Source organism: Anabrus simplex, chromosome 12, assembly GCF_040414725.1.
Source record: "Anabrus simplex isolate iqAnaSimp1 chromosome 12, ASM4041472v1, whole genome shotgun sequence".
NCBI classification, from domain to species: domain Eukaryota; kingdom Metazoa; phylum Arthropoda; class Insecta; order Orthoptera; family Tettigoniidae; genus Anabrus; species Anabrus simplex.
This window is the reverse complement of record NC_090276.1, coordinates 80,260,559-80,282,885: the sequence shown is the minus strand read 5'-3', so window position 1 is coordinate 80,282,885 and position 22,327 is coordinate 80,260,559. Positions and strand designations below refer to the sequence as shown.

The 22,327-nt window shown below is 38.9% G+C and overlaps 1 protein-coding gene across 2 annotated transcripts in view; it reads left to right on the top strand.

The window, feature by feature from the left end:
- Window positions 1-3,860: 3,860 nt before the first annotated feature.
- LOC136884159 (histone acetyltransferase p300-like) overlaps window positions 3,861-22,327 on the top strand; it is a 69,352-nt gene continuing 50,885 nt past the window's right edge. The window contains exons 1-3 of one of the 2 annotated variants that reach the window (XM_068229857.1): window positions 3,861-3,923; window positions 11,712-11,972; window positions 12,680-13,007. The gene's annotated coding sequence lies outside the window, so the exon portion shown is untranslated. Of the gene's footprint in view, window positions 3,924-11,681; window positions 11,973-12,679; window positions 13,008-22,327 lie in introns of those variants that run through there. The other variant, XR_011018865.1, reaches the window with a different exon arrangement.

Here is a 22,327-nt window from a genome sequence, read left to right as displayed (position 1 = left end):
TCAAAAGCTAATTTAATATACAGTAGTGTTGAAGGACTGATTCATGGTTTCTGTACCTCTTCAACATCCTAGCCTCAATAGTTATTTATTATTTAACCTCACTGTCCAAAGTTGAAGTCCAGTTATGTTCTTCTGAATAATTCAACGTCAAGGTGTTTGAGACTCTGCGCTGTAGCACAAACTGTTTTTCATTGACATTTTTTGGCTTATCAGAGTATTCTGTTTAAGCAAATTCAAATTGATCAAATAAAAGGTATTGACTGTTAATTTTATTTATTACATGTTTTTCTGGGGAGATTAACATTTTGAATTGATAGGAAACCTGGGAAATTCTGACTTTTTTCAAATAACTTGTCTTTAATTTTAGGTACACAGCGGTTCACTTATGGGCATGTCCACCCTCTGAAGGAAATGACTACATACTATTTCACTGTCACCCTGCAGAGCAAAAGATCTCTAAACCCAAGCATCTCCTGGAGTGGTATAATGAAATGCTTGATAAGGGCATTATCAAGAAGATAGTATTAGACTACAAGGACACGTTGAAACAGACTGTCGAGGACAAACTTAGCTCAGCAACTGAGTTGCCATATTTTGAGAGAGATCTCTACTTAACTTTCTTGAAGAAAGTATCAAGAATTTGGATCGGAGAGAGGAAGAGAAGCGAAAGCAAGCCGAGGCTGCCGAAGCTGCAGCTGCTAATGCGGTAAGTAGTGATCCAGAGTTGAAATATTATGATGCAATTCTCTTGGTCTTTCTAAAGATTCTACGAACTGTTCCAGTTTTGATGGGAGGCTTTCCGTGTTTACATTCCTTCCCAACCGCCCGAATTGGTAAGGGTTTCCGTCAATTTTAAGCATGTGATTGCTGAACTTAAAATATGTTTTGAACCTCCCGCTGTTTCTGGATGTTGCTTCAATGGCTGAAGGTTCTTCTCTTATTGGGCGCTGCAAATTTAGAAAGTCCTTGTCTTAATGTTCATTGCCAGTTTATGAAGAAGATACTTCTCTTATAGGTCACTATGTGGCTAGAAGTCCTGTTCTCATTTGCAGCTTTAATTTAATTTTAATGCATACATTTTCATGATAGACTGTTACGCCTTTTAGTATTCAGTCTGCATACCTACGAACATTTACTCCATATCTCTTAGCTTTAAGTCAGTAGAAGCCCAGTAACCTTCGTCATCTTAGACTCCCTTTTCTTCTAGATAACCAGATACTCCGACATTCGCCTCACATAACCCCACGACCGAATCCTTATGTGTACCATGGCATCCAGAGGATTAATTCCTAACTTAGACCTGTCTCCTTATTCCAAGTACTGCCTTCCCACTGCATTAGCATCTCAATTTGATGTCATCACAGTATCATTCTGGGAGAATACACATCCTAAATACTTCTATGATGTACCTGTTCCAGCTTTGTGTTCTCAATCTGACATTAACTTCCCTTACATTTCTTTCCCACTGACATCACTTCAGTCTTGGAAATGCTAATACTGTACTCATATCGTACTTGCTGCACCTACTTCCATGTTCCAAGATGTTATGTTGCAGGCTTCAGCGCATCTGCCATTATGATTTAATTAAAATAAAATAAATGAAATACGGTATCTATCAATAAATGCAAAATATAAAACACTACAACAATGTTATAAAACCGGAAGCTACATATGAAGCGCCTGAATAAGCAATCAAAGACTGACAGACCTCAGAAAATTGAAGGGAGGATTGGAAGAACCTGCATCAACAAAAAATATCAGAAAGATGGACAGTGGCAGATAATGCCTAACAAAGTCGTGTACAAAGTGCTAGAACCAATTACAGATACTGTGCGTAAGAGGAGACTGGGATTCTTTGGACATATCATGAGGACGCATGATTCGTGACTTCTGAAAGAACTAGTACAACACAATCTCGTCTCAAAAAATACCACAACAGGATGTAAATGGCTCAGAGAAGTAAGAGAGGATCTGATGGAAATAGGCCTTACAAAAGAAGACACCACAAACAAGATAAAATTGAATACAAAACTCAAGAATAAAATCTTCTACTTTACCCTTACATGAAACAAACCAACAACAAGCATATTTTCAACTGAGGAAAGGGCACGAAGATCGGACCGTCTGAAGAAGTACAGGGAGGACCACAAAGCCCGAACAATGTCTTCAAATAGATCTGAACGTTGGAGTGACCAAAGTGATCCTATGTGGTCATAAAAGAAGAAGAAGAACTTAGTTCTTTTATTCTATTTTAATTCAGCTTCTTTTCTCTCTCTCTTTATTTCTTGCCCAAGTACAATAATGTTATATTATATACCCTTTTTTCAGGTAGTTTGCAAATGTATTACTCAAAATTAGATTTGGCACTCTGAAGAACCTATCAGTTATTAAATTAACTGAGTCAGAACTGAAGAGATGGCTTCAGATATTACAAATTTTTTGGAAACTCATGGTATTCATGATTGTAGATATGTAGACTTCCCTGTTTTATTGGTTGGTTGGTTGGGGGGTTTGTTTATTTGTTCTTTAATTTTATTAATTCATTAATTATTTGTAAACCAAACTCAGTAGGGATTTGCTCAATGACTCACTTTAATTTGAAGGCAGGAGTAGAGACAAATTTGTATGTATTGTTCATGTAGCGCACTTGCATGTGTGTCAGATCTTCTTGTTGCTGCGAGAGAGATGTGAAACTGGTCCCAAAGGCAAGAAGGGGGGACAAGAGAATGCCAAGAAATCATCAAGTCCAAAGCAAATGAAAGGAAGGACAGTAAGAAGTTGAATACACCTCAAACTGGAATGGTTTGTCGGCCAAGTTCTTTGCCAAAATGGAGAAACACAAAGAAGGTTTTTCTTTATTTGTGACCAGGCTGCATTCGGCTCAATTGGCTGCTAGTTTAGCTGTGAGTTTAACCTTTACTTTTTTCAGATTTGACAAGTTCACGCCTATCTTGTTATCATAATGTTGGATTTCTTCAGTTCATTTATAAATTTAACAGTGACACCCGTTTATACCATACATCTCACTGGTCTGTCTTTTCGGTGTATAGAGCTCTGGTGCATTTGTCAATAGGGGGTGATAATACATGTTATACATCACCTCTTTACGCTTCATTGCTAATCCCTGCTTCCAGATCAAGTTCCTTATCTTCTGGTAAAATGCAATATCCTGTTGTATCGTCCGACAGTACTGGTCTCCATGTTCATTCCTTCATCTTGTCAGTTTGCTTCCCAAGTACTTCAAGGTTTCTGCAATTTCAAGGTCCCCCCCATCCAATTTACGTTTCCCTGACTTTTGTTCTGTAGTTGCCAGGCTGATTGGCTCTGACTATTAATGGGCAGCTTTCTGAGCCCAAGTTCGTAGATTCAATCCTTTCTCAGTCCAGTGATATTTGTAGAAAGTCAAATATGTCAGCCATGTGTTGGTAAATCTGCTGCCATGTACAAGATCTAATACCAATTGTTGTGTGAGATCAGTTAGTGTAACCTCTTTGATTCTTGTTACTCCTGAGATTTGTTTACAAGAGCTTTGAAATAAGCAAAGAAAGACACTTCAAGTTTTAGTTTGGTATCATTTTTGTAGTTCGCAAGATGGCTTCCATGTATATGTGGTTGTTAAAATAAATATGTTCGATTATTGTGGAATTGTACCCTTGTTTTATCGTTTTCGAAGTGCATTCCCAACATTTGGCGACCGTGACAAGACATTAGACAGTTATATAATCATATAAACAGTTTCATACGTAGTATTTCAAGCATGGAAGTGAATATAGCTGTGACAAAGAAATCAAGAGCGGTATTACGGCGATCAATAACCAAGATCTACAATGAGCTCGACGCGTTACTACAGATGCCGGAGAAAGATACGGAAAGTATTAGTGCACATATGGATCTATTAGAAACAAAATTTCATGAATTAACAGGTATGGATACTCTTATCTTCACTAATATGATTGAGAACGTGGAGGTTAGGGATGACGAGTTAGACAAAGAAATCAGTATGGCTGACGAGTATAAGTTCAAATTTTATAAGGTTAAGACTGTTGTTACGAAATTATTAAATGAAGACCGGAACTCAGAAGCTACTGCAATATCAGTTAATTCTAACTCGTCACTCCAAGTTAAGCGTTCATACAAACTGCCTTTGTTGGAATTGAAAAAGTTCGGAGGTGAACTAAAAGATTGGCTTCCTTTCTGGTCACAATTTAAGAAAATTGATGAGGACCCTCTTTTAGACCCTAGTGATAAATTCCAATACCTCATACAGGCCACCACTTCTGGATCCAGAGCAAGAGATTTAGTTGAGAGCTTTCCTGCTACCGGAGAAAATTACTGTAAAGCAAAATCAAGTCTCAAAGCACGCTATGGGAAGGATGATTTGCTGGTAGAAGTGTACATTAGGGAGTTGTTAAGTTTAATCTTACAGAATGCTGTGAGCCCTAATAAGGTGTGTTTATCATCCCTCTATGATAAGCTTCAGAGCCATATAGGAGCCCTAGGAACCTTAGGTGTCACAACGGACAAGTGTAATTCCATGCTTTTACCACTAGTAGAGTCATGTTTGCCTGAGGACATTCTAAGAACTTGGGAGAGAACTTCTTCAATCGCGCTCATTGGCCAGTCTTCTTCAAATTCAGCTGTTGAACCAGGGGGGGCTAGTGTCGGTGACCAGAGTGTGAATTCCAAGAATCGTTTAGACAGTTTGATGCAATTTCTTAGATGTGAAGTAGAACAGGAACAGAAGATTACTTTGGCTATGTCAGGGTTTGGTGTTTTGTCTTCGGTAGCTGTCAAGGGAGGTCCAAAGAAGAAGGAAAAGAGCTTGAATTACACCACTAATCCGAATGAGAACATTCCCACAGCAGCAGGTCTCCTTACTGCATCTGGTAGAGAAACAGCAGGGTGTGTCTTTTGTTCGTCTAATCACAAGTCTCAAGACTGTATTAAGGCCCAGAAGATGACTTTGCAAGAACGTCGTCTTGCACTTGAGACTAAAAGATGCTGTTTTTCTTGTCTCAAGGTCGGACATCCAGCGAAGAAATGTAGAAATAGGCCTAGGTGCATCATTTGTAGTCGAGGACACTTTGTGGTTATGTGTGATAAGTTGCCACAAACCCAGGTAGACTCAGCCGAAGAGAGACCGAACTCAACAGGAGACAAGATGGCTTCTAGTGCGCAAGTCCAGAAAGATGAAGCTTTAGCTAGTTTGTCGAACCATTGTGGGGTGCTGATGCAAACACTAGTTGTCAAGGTTCGGGGCCAAGGAGTTGAGCGGACTGTAAGAGCATTAATTGATTCAGCATCACAACGTTCCTACATTTTGAAGAGTACAGCCACGGAAATGGGATATCAAACTGGCAGACAGGAAAATATCCAACACTCGCTATTTGGAGGTACAACCACTGGAGTATACCATCATTGTGTGTACACTATTTATCTCTCTAGTCTGGATGGTAGCTACAACTGTCACTTTGAAGCATTAGACCAAACAAGAATTTGTGGTGCCATACCTTCAGTACAGCAAGGTCCTTGGATTGAAGAACTAAGTAGTCAGAACATTGTTTTGAGTGACATCGAATCTTATGGACCAATAGAAATATTAATTGGAGCTGATGTTGCAGACAAATTGTTTACAGGAGGCCACAAGATACTAAGTACTGGACTAGTGGCCATGGAAACTCGTTTGGGATGGATTTTAATGGGCAAAGTACCTTCAGAACATAGGAATGAGGAAAGTATGGCTATGGTGGTGACTGCTATGCTAACAAGAGAAGCCACCATCACAGATTTGTGGACTCTAGATACTTTAGGGATTAGCGATCCATCTGAGAAACGCAGCAGATCTGAGATTGAGTCTACTACACAGCAACATTTCCTTGATACAGTATCAGTCAATGAAGAAGAGCGGTTTGAAGTTCACCTCCCATGGGTTCAGAACCATCCTCCACTGCCTGATAATTACCAATTATCACTGAAGAGACTGATGTCTACTGTTAAGAGATTGAAGACTGAAGGTTACTATGATGCTTATCAGGAAGTACTAGATGATTGGCTGAGGGAAGGGGTGATAGAAGAAGTGCCTCCTCAGGAAATGGATGTTCATTGCCACTATTTACCTCATCGTCACGTTGTGAAACCTGGATCAACAACACCAGTGCGCCCCGTGTTCGATGCCTCGTCTAAAGAAGATAAACAGCCCAACCTCAATCAATGTCTTGAGAAAGGCCCTAATTTAATTGAGAAAATACCTTCCGTGTTGGCTCGTTTCCGACTGAAGAAGGTGGGAGTTGTTGGAGACATAAGAAGAGCTTTTCTCCAGATCAGCATTCGTGAGAGAGACAGAAATTTTTTGAGATTCTTGTGGTTAGACAGAAATGGAAGTCTCAAGACATGCAGACATTGTCGTGTTGTATTTGGAGTCTCTCCAAGTCCTTTTCTATTAGAATCATGCATCAAACTTCACCTTGAAAATACATTAGTACTGTGTGAGGAAGGGAAGTCACCATGGCCCAAGTCATTTGTGGAACTTCTTACCCATAGCTTCTATGTTGATAATTGCCTTGCCAGTTTGGACGATGAAGAACAAGCTAAACAGTTTATTGATGTAGCTTCAGGTGTCATGAGGGAACGGCAATTTTGTCTTCGAGGGTGGGAGTTGACCGGAAGTAATGATGTTTCCGGACCTACCAATGTGTTAGGACTCCTATGGAACAAGTCCGACAATTCCCTAGCAATCAACATAGATAACCTTCTTTCGATTAGCTTCGAGAAAATAACAAAGAAAGTTATTTTGAGTGCTGCCCATAGAATTTTTGATCCGGTGGGTGTGACATGTAGTGTAGCATTAATACCAAAATTGTTGCTTCAACAGACTTGGAGAGAAGGTTTGACATGGGATGAAGAAGTCAATGAAGAGATCAAAATGAAATTCTTGAGTTGGCTTGAAGAAGTTCCTCTTTTAGCTCAAGTCAAGATTCCTCGTTGGTTGTCTAACTGCAACAGCCCAGACGACTCCTGGACACTTCACATTTTTTCAGATGCCTGTCAGACATCATATGCAGCAGTTGTATTCCTGCGTGTTGAGCAAGGGGGTGAAGTGAGTGTTCACTTGGTGGCTGCCAAGTCAAGAGTTGCACCAACTGGAAAATCAGGCAAGGGATTGACCATTCCCAGGTTAGAACTTTTAGCAGCTTCAATAGCAACGAGATTATATGCATCGATTGTAAAGGATTATTGTATTCCCGATATTAAGGCAATTTTTTGGACAGATGCTTCAACTGTTCTCGCTTGGATTCAGCGAAGTGAAGCATGGGATGCTTTTGTCATGAACCGGATTAAAGAGATACGAGAACTGTCAGTTGGTTGCGAATGGCGACATGTTCCTGGAAAAGAAAACCCATCAGATCTTCCATCACGCGGATGTTCTGTGAAGAAGTTGATACAATGCCGTTGGTGGGAAGGCCCTGGTTGGTTGAGAGAAAATCCAGACTGCTGGCCACAAACTGACTTTTCTTATAATGAGGAAGAGATAAATTCGGAGAGAAGGAAGAATGTCGTTTTATTGATATCAAGTAATTCAGAAGACATCGGTAAAGATTGGTATTACCAACACTTTTCTCAGTACAAGAAAATTGTAAGGATGGTAGGCTGGATGTTCCGCTTTCTGACCAACTGTCGCATCAGCAAAGCTCAACGCATACATTGTGACCTGACAAGTGAGGAATTTGTCACGGCAGAAAGGAAGATTTTACGGTGGGTGCAGGAGGAAGTGTTCATAGATGTTTTCAATTCCAAACTAAAGAGCTTACTTCCGTTTGTTGACGAACAGGGATTGATTCGGTTGATGACCAAGATATCAAACCGGGATGATGTCAGGGACTTTTGTCATCCCATTGTGCTCCCAAAGGCGGATCACCCAGTCGTTCAGCGACTGATTATGGACGCCCATCTTAGCAACTGTCATGCTGGTACGCAGATGCTTTTGTCAATTCTGAGGCAACAGTATTGGATTCTAGGAGGTAGACAAACAATTAGAGCTGTTATTAACTCCTGCATGATTTGTAAACGTCATAGTTCAAAGAAGTTGGCAGCTCATCCTTCACCTTTACCTGAGAGTAGAGTGCGTGACGCAAGAATTTTTGAAGTTACTGGAGTTGATTTTGCTGGTCCTCTCTACATCAAAGCCGATGATGGAACCTCGAAGAAGGCATGGGTTTGCTTATTCACTTGTGGAGTTTACCATGCAGTTCGATTGAAACTGGTATCTTCGTTATCAACAGATAGCTTTCTACAAGCTTTCAGACGTTTCTGCAGCAAACAAGGAAGACCTGTCATTGTCTACAGTGACCAGGGAACAAATTTTGTTGGGTTTAAGAACTCCTGTCACAAACTGTACTGGAATGCAATCTCACAATACAGTTCAGCGCAGAAGATAGATTGGCGTTTTAATCCTCCAGCTTCGCCATGGTGGGGAGGTTGGTGGGAACGACTAGTAGGAATGCTCAAAACTCTTCTCCGTCGAGTGCTTGGTCAATCATCTGTCAACTATGAAGAGATGCAGACAATCCTCTGTGACTGCGAAACCGTCATAAATTCTCGGCCATTAACCTATTTGTCTGACAACCCATCAGATTTGGCTGCTCTAACTCCAAACATGTTTCTACACGACATAGAAGAAGTAGGAGTACCTGAGTATGACCTGTTCGAAGCAGCTGATCTTCGGAAAAGACTGCAGTATCGCCTTCAGTTGAAAAAGAATCTTAGAGAAAGATTTCGTACTGAGTATTTAGGTCAGTTGAAGTTATTCGCCAGCAAGGATAAGCCACATGATCTCAAACTGGGAGAAATTGTTTTGGTTGGCAATGATGACACTAGAAGAATGGATTGGCCATTGGGACGAGTTGTCGAGCTTGTTAAGGGAAAGGATGGCAATGTTAGAGTAGTTCGTGTCGTCACTGCTTCAGGCGAGCTTATAAGGCCAGTTCAAAGAATATACCCACTAGAACTCGAGTTTCAACCACCTAAGGATACCCAGGAAATCCGAAACCACCTAAGGAAAGACTTTGTTCCAAGTGAGGAAAATATAAAGGATAATCACGAGGCCGGAACATGTGACTCTTCTACTCCTGCTGAAGATGGTCCTCAAGTTTCAAAGCAGACAGTGAAAATAACTCGTCTAGGATGATTGATTCACAGGCCAGAAAAGTTAAATTTGTGATATGTGTCAATTAACATATTTATTTGTGTTTATATTATTGAATTTTATCATTTTGTAATTGTTTCAGGACTATTTTATGAAAGTGGCAATTTGTGCATGAAGGGTGTAAGTCAATTCATGTTAACATTCATTTGACTTAGGTGGGAGGATGTTGTGTGAGATCAGTTAGTGTAACCTCTTTGATTCTTGTTACTCCTGAGATTTGTTTACAAGAGCTTTGAAATAAGCAAAGAAAGACACTTCAAGTTTTAGTTTGGTATCATTTTTGTAGTTCGCAAGATGGCTTCCATGTATATGTGTGTGTTAAAATAAATGTGTTCGATTATTGTGGAATTGTACCCTTGTTTTATCGTTTTCGAAGTGCATTCCCAACACCAATGTAGTTGGTCCGTTAATGAACATTACAAATTTTTCACCTAATTCATTCCTGGTTGCCAGAGTTTCGCCCCAGTGTGCTAAGTTGGGCTCATCAGTTGGTAAATAGCACACCTACCAAGATGCATTGCTAGTGCATACCTTGGAGATCACTGCGTAGGTTACTGGAGCCACCGGCTGTAAAAATGCACTATGTTACACTTCGTCTCATTTTCAAAACGTGATGCCTGCCTGGCCATTAGTTGATAAAGATATTGATTCCTATAAAAAAAAGAAACCCATGGCACTACAGCCCTTGAAGGGCCTTTGAATACCAAGTGACCGCTGCTCAGCCCGAAGGCCTGCAGATTATGAGGTGTCGTGTGGTCAGCATTATGAATCCTCTCGGCCGTTATTATTGGCTTTCTAGACTGGGGCCGCCATCTCACCATTAGATAGCTCCTCAATTCTAATCATGTAGGCTGAATGGACCTCGAACCAGCCCTCAGGTCCAGGTAAAAATCCCTGACCTGGCCGGGGCCTTCAGGTAAGGGGCAGGCACTCTACTCCTACACCACAGGGCCGGCATTGATTCCTATAGGGAACCTGAAATGTATTTCTGATGTAAAAGAACTCCCGTGGAAAAACTTCCAGCACCTTGGTGTCTCCAAAAGTTTTAAAAGTCATTAACGGGATGCAAAACTGATAACATTAATCCTTTAATCAATTTGTTCTCCTGTAGTTGGTACCTGATACTATTAGTCTACCGAAATAAACTTATAATCAATATTACCAAACTGTATTGTGAATCACCGATAGCAGATATGTATTTTCTTGTTTGGAAAACACGTAATTTCCATCTCTTTTTACTGCACCAAACAAATACCAGGGAATCGCACATTTCATACTGTATGCCACAAATAATCCACGCCATTGAATCCTATTGATACAATTAGGCATCCTAATTTTTTAGGAGAGAATTTTTTAAAAAATAGAAAATTGTATTTAATTTGTAATTTCTTTACAACAAATTATTTTTACTTAATGATGGACTCCAAAACCGAATACAGAAAAAACATAAAATTGTTTCTAAGAAACTCATCAAACGCTTCACACAGGTAGACAACGCCGTTGATCAGAATTTTCATATGATTTGCTTACCTGCAGCTGATTTTTATAATTGGCTAGTTTCACCTGCCTGTTGTTGTAATGACTGCTAATAGATGTATACGATTGTGTTGTGTGAAATGCCCAACAATTATTGTGTTTTTTTAAGTAGTGTTTGATTTTTGTTAGTCACGAGTTCAACTTTCTCTGACATCGTACTGTCTTCATACAAGCCGTGTGGTTAGGGGAGCACAGCTATGAGCTTGCATCCAGTAGATAGTGGGTTCAAACCCCACTGTCGACTGTCCTGAATATCACTTTCCGTTTTCTCCCATTTTCACTCCAGGCAAATGCTGGTACTGTGCCTTAATTAAGGCTATGGCTGCTTTCCTCTCTCACTGTCGCCATAAGACCTATCTGTGTTGGTGAGCATAAAGCCAATTATGTGTACTTGCGTCATGCTGCATGGTTTCCAATGTTCTCGGTATCTTCGAGAACCCTAAGTATATCTTAATCCGGGAACAAGCAATTATGAGAACTTGTATTCATACTTCATATGATGCTCGTACTTCACTTCTAACATGCTATTTATGCCGCACAGGCCAAGGCCAGGCAATGCTATAGTACAACAGGATTCATTGTTTGAGGCGAAGCAGTACCAACCTTATTTCAAATAATGTGTGCAGCCAAGTTTTTATTCGCTAAACCCTGGAAAATATATGTGAAGAATATTTGCGAATATACAGTATTTATTTTACTGGCCATAGTTTTAATGGCCTACAAAGAAAGGTTTAGATCCCAAAGAAAACAATATACAGAGCCAGTAATTATGATGGGTATAAAATAAAGAATGATGTGTCCCAAAATTTCTTGTCAAAGATCAGAATAGAAACTAACTTTCTGGCAATATTTCTGGGAAGATAGCTAATTTGAGTTCTTTATTTTTTTATCCTATACAAGACTGTTGATGGATTGTGCAGTATATTAAGGGCTAGACGTCAAACAGAGTTAATTTGATAGTTTGTTGCTTCAGGTTTGTGGATGCTGGAGTTTTACCAGAACAGTTGCCTTATAGAGTGAGTTGCCTGTTGCATCCGAGGAGGTTGATTGTACGGATGTATGCCTTTTTGGTATGCACGTGGAGGGGTATGGCTCGGAATGCCCTTGCCCGAACACGAGGCGAGTATACATTGCGTACCTGGACTCGGTTCAATTCTTCATGCCTCGCCAATTCCGTACGGCTGTGTATCATGAGATGCTTTTGGGGTACTTGGACTAAGTTTAAACAGCTAGGGTGAGTAAATTAACTTAATAATGTTAGTTTTATTGGTACCTTTGAATTTAACTTTGCAGTTTTCTGCAGAGTGGTGTGTTATGCCCATGTTTTGCATAACTTCTAGTTCAAGTCATAAGGATTACAACCATTTTGTTTCTTAATCCACCTTCACATTATGTTAGATTTAGTATAATAAAAGAAGAAAACGGTCTAATTGCATTTGTATTGGCCAATTTTTAGTGAAGTTAACAGTTAATCAGTCAGCCCATGCTATGTGCAACATTGTAATAATAGTTGACAGTAACACATCATAAACACTGATACAACTCAAACATTTTGACACTAATAAAATGTTCCAAATTAAAATTGTCAAAAGACTTTAAAAAGCAAATTTAATATAGTGTTGAAGGTCTGATTCATGGTTTCTGTGTCTCTTCAACATTCCAGTCTGAATAGTTATTTATTATTTAATCTCACTGTCCAAAGCTGAAGTCCAATTGTGTTCTTCTGAATTATTCAATGTCGAGGAGTTCGAGACTCTGTGCAGTAGCACAAACTGTTCGGCATTGACATTTTTGGGCTTATCAGAGTGTTGTGTTGAAGCAAGTTCAAATATGTCAGATAAGAAGTATTTACATATTTTACTGGGGAGATTAACATTTTGAATGTCATAGGAAACCCGGGAAATTCTAAACTTTTTTCAAATATTTTGTCTTTAATTTTAGGTACATAGTGGCTCACAAATGGGCATGTCCAAAGGAGATGACTACATATTTCACTGTCACCCAGCAGAGCAGAAGTTTCCCAAACCCAAGCATCTCCTGGAGTGGTATAAGGAAATGCTTGAGAAGGGCATTATCGAGAGGATAGTATTTGACTACAAGGACATCTTGAAACAGGCTGTCGAGGACAAACTTACCTCAGCAACTGAGTTGCCATATTTTGAGAGAGATCTCTACCTACGTTCTTGAAGAAAGTATCAAATAGTTGGATGAGGAAGAGGAAGAAAAGTGAAAGCAAGCCGAGGCTGCCGACGCTGCAGCTGCAAATGCGGTAAGTAGTGATCCAGAATTGAAGTATTATGATGCAATTCTCTTGGTCTTTCTTAAGATTCTACAAACTGTTCCAATTTTGATGGGAAGCTTTCCATGTTTTCATTCTTTCACAACCGTCCGATTCGGTTAATGGTTTCTGTCGATTTTAAGCATGTGGTTGCAGACCCTAAAATATGTTTTGAACCTCCTCCTGTTTCTGCATGTTGCTGCAGTGGCTGAAGGTTCTTCTCTTATTGGACACTGTGAATGCAGAAAGTCATTGTCTTATTGGTCATTGCCAGTTTATGAAGAAGGTACTTCTCTTATTGGTCACTATGTGGCTAGAAGTTCTGTTCTCATTTGCAGCATTAATTTTATTTTAATGCATAATTCTTCATTATAGACTGTTACGCGTTTTACTATTCAGTCTGCAAACCTCTGTAAATTTATTCCATATCTCGTATCTTTAAATCATTAGAAGCGGAGTAACCTTCGTCATCTTAGACTCCTTATTCTTCTGTTATCCTCCATGTCTTAGTCAATTATTCTACTAGATAACCCAATACTCCTCCATTTGCTCACATAACCCCACGACCGAATGTTTATGTGTACCACGGCATCCAATGATTTATTTCCTGACTTAGACTTTTCTCGTTATTCCAAGTACCGCATTCCCACTGCATTAGCACATTCATTTCAAGTCATTGCAGTACCATTCTGGGAGAATACACATCGTAAATACTTCTGTGATGTACCTGTTCCAGCTTGAGTTTCCAATCTGACATTCAGTTCCCTTATATTTCTTTCCCGCTGACATCACTTCAGTCTTGGAAATGATAATACAGTACTCATATCAAACTTGCCGCACCTATTTTCATGTTCTGAGATGTTATATTGCAGGCTTTCAGCACATCTGCCATTTAGATTTAATTAAAATAGATTTACCAGTTATTCAGCTGAACAGTAATAAAGAGATTAAAATTGTTCAGAAATTCAAATATCTTGGGGAAATAATAACATGGAACACAAATGAAAAAGAAGCAATAGAACACAGAACAACTAAATTTAAACAAGCACAAAGACTTACCTGGCCAACCTATAAAAAAAAATCTCTTTCGATAAACGCTAAGCTGAAACACTATAATTCCATAGTTAAACCAGAGGCAACCTATGCTAGTGAAACTTTATTCAAATTAAATGTAAAATCTACAACAGACAAATTACAGAAAACTGAGAGAAGAATTCTTAGAACAATTATTAATAAAAAACACCAAGTTGATGGACAGTGGAGATTGTTGCCTAACAACATTGTCTATCGTGAATGTGAATCAATAATATCTACAATGCGTAAAAGAAGAATTTCCTTTTTCTGTCACATATCAAGATTAGCAGACACCAGGATATTGAAACAACTATTCGATTACTTTTTGAAGAATAAAATCAATAATAATTGGTTCAAAGAAGTTCAGGACGATTTGGAAGAATTGGGTATAACTCGGCAACAAATCAAAGACAGAAAAGAGAAGAGGATTTTGAAGAACAAAAGCATAAGTCTCAAACTAAAAGCAGTTGAACGGAAACAATATACTATATCGGACACACAAAGGGCTTCCAGGTCGGAGAGGATGAAAAGTTCTGGGAGAAGAAGAAGAAGAAATTAACTCAAATGTATTGATTTCAGTGCTCCAATGTGGGCGTAAAATATGTAAACTTAATTCTTTTATTCTATTTTAATTCAGTTGTTTCTTTTGTCTCCGTCTCTCTTTTTCTCTCCCAGATACAATACTGTTATATTATGTATTCTTTTTCAGGTAGTTTACAAATGTATTACTCAAAATTAGTTTTGGCAGACTGAAGAACGTAGCAGTTATAAATTAACTGAGTCAAAACTGAAGAGATGTCTTACACTTCACAAATACTCCTGGCTCTAGGAGTTGTAAGGATACCATGTTTCTGGGCAGGGTGATGGTGAGAATCTGTGTGGTATCCTTACAACTCTAACTATCAGGGCCAGGAGTATTTGTGAAGTATGAGCTCTACAAGAGAAAATTAATACCTTGAGAACCACCTTTGAGAGCAACGATTACAGCGAGGCTTTGATCACTACGGTTCTGAAATCAACACATAATCAGACATCTGTTAAGGAAAGAGATGTAAAAGGAATTGCTTACCTACCTTACATACATAACATGATGGATCGTATTGCTAAAATCTTACATTACGTACCATGGACGAAATGGGTTGTTTTAACATCAATTAAGATTAGGCAACTGCTGCGACCAGTTAAGGACAGTTTGCCTAAATTGCAACTATGTGGTGTCTACAGAGTTCCCTATATTTGTGACGGGGTTTATGATGGGTAGACTTTGAGAACGGTATGCACCTGCATCAAAGAACATAACCAGGTGTATCAGACTCAACCAACCTGATAAATCAGCTGTTGCTGATCATGCCTTAACACCTGGTCATGCTGTGATGTTCCAAGAAGTGGATGTTCTTGCCCATAAAAGACAATATCGCCAAAGAATCATCAGGGAGGCAGTTGAAATACCTAAATGCCCAGATAATTTCAACCGCAATACAGGCTACAACCTCAGTAAATCATGGCTACCTATTATCAGAACCATTAGAGAATGATTCTTTGCTGTTGCCATTCGTTGTCTCTAGCATGGGGCTAAAATGGCGTCCGTTTTACATCTTAGGACACCATTCGAAGTTCCTTGTTGCTTTCTCCTAGCAACCTTTCATGCATCATATTTCATTTCTCTGCTGTCTCCTGATGAAGAAAGGCAAGGTTCCTTTTGAAACGCATCGAGAGTGTTTATATAGTTCATTACATGGGCCATGAAAGTCTAAATGTTCATTTTTATATCCTTTATACACCCAAGTTAGAACTAATTAATTCTTTAATATTTCATGTTTTAAGTATTAACTTGATCTGAGTAGATTATTTTTGATTTAATAAATTATAAAATCCAAATTTTGGCAGAAAATAAGCCCTCACAAATGCCAGTGCTAGATCTTAACCATTATAAAAATGACTGGGATCCATGCCAACCAACATAGCGTGCAATACTTATATTGAAATTGGTGGAAGAAGCGGTTCTTCTCTCATTGGTAGGGACCTGAAAAAATCGCATTTGCGATAAATGCAAATTTTTTAATTTTGTACTGAATCGATGCCTACGGTAATTGTAATGTGGAATAAAAACATTTTTACACATAAATAGAAGTGCGACAAAATGTGAATTGTGACCCAAAATGCGAAATTAGTGTGAATATGTGATTTTGATGCGAATTCTGTGAAAATGTGCTATATTACTGGCGAAAACAACATATTTAGGCAAAATCGTCAGAAATACTCAAAATATGATGCATAAATCTTTCGACAGTTCCGATCGATGAAGGAAAGTAGCCGATCGATTGCTGCTTGCTGACTTTAATCGATATTTACAATGGGAATAGCAAGAGGAATAAAATATGTATCGATTATTATCGAAATGTAAATTGAGTGCCACGTAACGAGATAGATGCAGCGTTGTTTTCCTGTTGTTCAAAACAAACCAGTGAAGAGTAGAAAGTCCAGCGATCGTTTAGGTTATGGGGCGCACGACAAAAACTGTGAACGAAAGGGCTCAGCAATATGCAAAGGGTGGTTTATATGCCACAGATTCAGTGACAGTGTTTTGCAAGTATTGTAATTGCCGAGTTGGGTGGGAAAAAAAAAAGATAGCATTGTGAAACATGTTCATTCTAAAAAACACGTGGGTAAGCGACGCGATAACGAAAGTTCAACCAATGCTGCTAGTACGTCTCAAAAAAAGCAATCTTCTGTGCTTACAGTTAGATAGTTGTACACAACAACAAATTTCCAGAGATAACTTCTCGAAACGCACAGTTGAAGTATTTGCCAAGGCAAATATACCTCTGGAAAAGCTGGAAAACAAAGAGCTAAGAGCCTGGATTACTGAGTTTCCAAATGAAGAGCTGCCATGTGTGAGAACTCTACGTGAAGTATATTTACCGGGTAAGTTTCGATTTCATTGATCGGGTACGGTTTAGGTATTACGACATCGAAATCACGCGCAAAATTGAAGGATACCGAATTTGAGTGCTATTTCCATATCGAACTATCTTACCTGTACCCAATTGATCCAGTAATTTTAAATTATTTTGTTATAATTTGAGGTCATTCTTCCTTTCTAGAAGTTGCATCTGACCACCAGAAAAGAACAGCAGAGGCTCTAGTGGGGAAGAACATCAACATACTCTGTGATGATACTTCAGATAGAATGGGTCGTTGTGTTTTCATCATCATATTCCAAGTCCCAGCCGGACCAAAAAGAGAGCTGCACATTGTTTCTGTGAACTATCTATCATTGTCGCCATAAGATTTATCTGTGTCGGTGCGACGTAAAGCAAAAAAAAAAAAAAAAAAAAAAAAAAAACTATCTATCTTGATGCAGGAAAAGCTAAAAACTGCTCTCATGCTGTTTTAGAAGCTCTGTGCAGTTACAGTGTTTGTTAGTGACAGTGCCCCGTACATGACCCGGTGTTATGAAACATTAAGTGTGGTCATAGGGGATCATTTTATGCATGTACAGTACTGGGCACATAAGATCAGCTTGGTTGGCAATACTTGGGTCGCAGTGATGACAGATTTAAATCATGTGGTTGTGATGGTAAAGTCTGCATTTTTGAACATAAGAAAGCGAAAATATAATTATTTACAATTCTTAACATCAAAGTATGGTGCTTCAAAGGAAGCAAAGCTTTTTCCTGCACCTGTCATAACCCGATGAAATAGCTGGTTTCAGGCTGTCTTCTATTTGAGTGCTTACTTTACTGATGTTGTTACATTTTTCAAGATGTCTGACATGAAAGACATCAACAACTGTGGTATTAAGTACCTGACTGATCTGAGTGACCGAGAAGTGAATAGGCTTCATTCCCACATGGCTTTCGTCACAGATCATGCAGCTGGATTGGTTGACCTTCTTACTGAACTTGAAGAGCCTCTGTATCCTACCTCTCATCTCCTTTACCCCAAACTACATAACCTTGTCTCCAGGTTTACCTTAATTCGTGAGGGGAATTTTTCTGCGGCAACAAATGATGCTTTACCCAGCTCGATAGCTGCAGTCTCTTAAGTGCGGCCAGTATCCAGTATTCAGGAGATAGTAGGTTCGAACCCCACTGCCGGCAGCCCCGAAAATGGTTTTCCGTGGTTTCCCATTTTCATACCAGGCAAATGCTGGGGCTGTACCTTAATTAAGGCCACGGCCGCTTCCTTCCCACTCCTAGCCCTTTCCTGTCCCATCGTCGCCGTAAGACCTATCTGTGTCGGTACGACGTAAAACAACTAGCAAAAAAAAATAATGATGCTTTAATTAAGCTCACTCCTCTACAGTAGGCTGCATGTAGAGACACATTTGTCAAAGCTGCTCATTCTTCACAGTGCAAGCTAGCCACACTGAAAACTAAAGACCCCAACCATAAGCATTTTGTGTCAATTTCTCAGCTTTGAAACCAAAAAAATATAATTTTGAATAACAATGATAAATTAGATGAGCTTGAGAAATTGTTTGGAGTAACAGATCTCTCTCAAAACGATATCTGGTCTGGTTACTGTTCTTTGAAACATGCAATTCAAACCCAGATGAAAGAAAGTGAAAAATATGATGTCATGCTTGCATTAACTGCAGTTCAGACAGAGTTCAGCAACTGTCTTGAGTTGTTGTGGACCCCAACGAACAATGCAGATAGCGAGCACGTGTTGTCTCATTACAACACAGACAGACGGTGCAATTTGAAAAAAGCAATGCCGAAATACTGACAATGCTTTCGTTTGAACAATGAATTTGTATTGTGTGTGAACAAAGGACAATAATTGCACTTCATGTACTTGAAATTGTTAAAATTAATAATACCGTGCGATTATTTATTTATTTATTTATTTATTTTTTTGCTATTTGCTTTACGTCGCACTGACATGCGATTATTTTAACTTTGTAAATAGATGCTAATTTTGGAAAAAATAGATGCTAATTTTGAAACAAATAGATGCTAATTTTTCATGTCCCTACTCATTGGTAGTACTGGCTGCACAACTGTATACCAATGTTCCCTTCTCACCAGTTCCTCGAGTTTTGTTTTAACTATGTTATTCATTTCAGTTTGTCTTTAGGTCTTTTTTCCTTTTTGTCATTCATCAAATATTACTTCAAATGAACTGACATTCTTCAAAATTAAGTTATCTTGGGTATATTGGTGTTTATTTTTAATTTCACTCTTTTATGCACTTGTAAAATAGATTGTCAACAATCAAAATGATGTTTAAGAAAGGAGAAACTGACAATCCTGATTCATATCAAGGTATAGCCGTTGAAAATACATCATTCAAAATCTTCATGAAAATCTTAACAATCAGGCTTGCAGAAGAAATAGACTCCCAGATACCAGAAAATCAATTCGGCTTCCAAAAGGGAAGAAGCACGCTACATGCCGTAAAATACCTAATAGAACAAGTCCAAGATACATTGAGGCATCCAGGAAAGAAATATTTTGTAGTCTTCGTAGACTATCGTAAGGCTTTTGACCTTGTTGATAGAGCATCACTCGTCCAGAAACTCAATTACTTAATAGGGGCTACACATCTGATAGCAATCATAATCTCGAATATCCTCAAATTTAACTATGTCCAAATATCAGACAACAAAACCCTATCCAAAAACGTAACCCAAACAAACGGAGTCCTACAAGGTGACCCAATCAGCCCAATTTTACTCAACATCATGACAGCAGACATCACAGAAATAATCACACATACCTCAGCATTGCTTATACTTTACGCAGATGATATGGCAATAGGCTCAGAAAACATAGAAGAGCTCCAAGAGGTCCTCAATAGGCTCACATCATGAGCAGAAAGAAACGGTTTGCAAATAAACCACAACAAAACTAAACAAATGACCTTTAGGAAAGGAGGAAAACATGCACCTAAAAATACAATAACCATGCACAACAAAGCTCTAGAAGTAGTGCCAAAATTCAAGTAGCTTGGAGTCACCCTCCAAACTACTCTAACATCCTACAATATCCACGTCAAAGAAAGAGCAGCCGCAGCAATAAAAGCCATCTACAACGTTCAACAACCTCAACAAATATCATTGGGTACAGCAATGCTACTGTTCAGGACAGCCATATCACCAATAGCAATCTGTGGGATTAGCATCACCTGGGAAAAACTCACACTCCGCGACTTGATGACAATAGAAAAAGTCAAGGCCCGATATCTCAAGAGAATTCTAGGCATTGGAAAGTCAGCCCATTCAAGGTTAACATGTGTTCTAACCAAAGAGGACTACTTCATTGACGATATCAAAACACTCTTTTGTCTACCAAACACCAAGCCCTACGAGAAGGCACGCCAAACTTTAAACGAGAAAAGAAATGCTATTTGGTCCGACTTCTATTCTACGGACACCATAATGATGGAAGAGTGGAAGCAAGAAAATTATGAGCTATGGCACGTAATTACACGTTACGCCATTCATGGATTTCACCACAGATTCTGCCAAACCAAAAACTTCCACCAGCCGAACGAAGACTGTATATGTAACCTGTGCAACGATCATTGTGAAAGATACCATGCACAAAACTGCAAAATGAGGACAACCTCAATAAGAATGGCATTAGCATAGTTGACCATCTGTACAAAAACTGTTTTTGCAAATTGTGCACTTTCCATTTAATAATAATAAAATAGCATTTTAAGTAATTTAACTTATTAAACCTTTGTTTCAATTGAACCATGCGGAATTTTACAAAAATTGGCCTCTCATTAAAGTGCGATCCGCAATCATGCCTAAGCTTGCTAATGTGTCCCTTGATCCCTTACAAGTTGGAGGCGAGATCATGAACAAAGTGAAGTTTAGTATCTCGCAACTTGGGCCAATGTAGGGATTTTTTTGCACTGACACAGATAGGTCTTATGGAGACGATGGGACAGGGAAGGGCTAGGAGTGGAAACGAAGCGACCGTGGCCTCAGCCTCAGCATTTGCCTGGTGTGAAAATGGGAAACCATGGAAAACTATTTTCAGGGCTGCCGACAGTGGGGTTCGAACCTACTATCTCCCGAATACTGGATACTGGCCGCACTTAAGCGACTGCAGCTATCGAGCTCGGTGCAGGTTGGTTTTTTTTGTTGAGAGAAGTAGGTTTACAACGTGATTAAAACAATCCAATCATAAACGATTGTTTTACTCGCCAACGTGCCTAGCAAATAATAATAATGATGATTTTATGCCCCCAATTTTAATGATTTTTGGAAATGCCAAACAAAACATACTATGTGTTATAAAAAAATGGAGACAATGGATGTACAAAATTAAACATTATGATAATAAAACACATTACCGCCACACCTGTAAATATCCATAAATGCGACAAACGTTCTTGTTATTTATTTTTATCCTTTCCATCGTGAAACTTCTGGCACTATCCGGGCATTTGATAGCGTATATAACCTTAACAATGCGGTCTCTCTCTTATCTCATTTACAGCTGTTTAGGTAAATCCTGAAGTGATAAATGTACTGAATCATGAAATATACTTAAAAATAAGGGTCTGGCTTTCAACAGCCGCAGTTGTCCATAGAATGCTTCCAGTCACAATGGATTACATTCGGCAATACAACTTGTAACATACGCTAGTTGTCATCTGGGTTTGGCACGTTTTCTACAGCACAGCTTTATTTGGAAGGAGTGGCTTCTACTACACATAGACCAACTGAGAATATAAGATACCATCTCCAGAAACCATCTGGGAATAGATTCTCACAGTTTGGACCGTATAGTCGGGAACAAAACTATTTTTAAAAGCTTCAAAAGACGGGACCTCGAATGCTCTCGATGGCAGTGCATGGCTGATGAAATGGCAGGGAAGATGACGACACGCCGGTAGCAGGGAAGTTGGCAGCACAAGACCTGGTAGGGCTGCTGCTCAACTGACTGACGGAGACAAATGATTGGCTATTAAATTCTTTTGTATCAATATTGCATAATATAATACGAAACCTGTACTCTTTTTCTCTATGGGGTCGAGAATGAAGCGAGACAAATATTTGTAGCACCTTACAACTGTATGCCCTTCCTGACATCAACCTCATCAGAGGAATTAATGAGATGAAATGAATGACTTTAATGAGTAACTAAAGCCGACTAATTTTACTTTATGTAAGCCTAAAAGTCGTGTTCGACATTTATTGTCTTTTTACATTTAGAAATACTGCCTTCCAATGAAAATAGCCAGTTTAACTCAAATACATTCATAAGTTA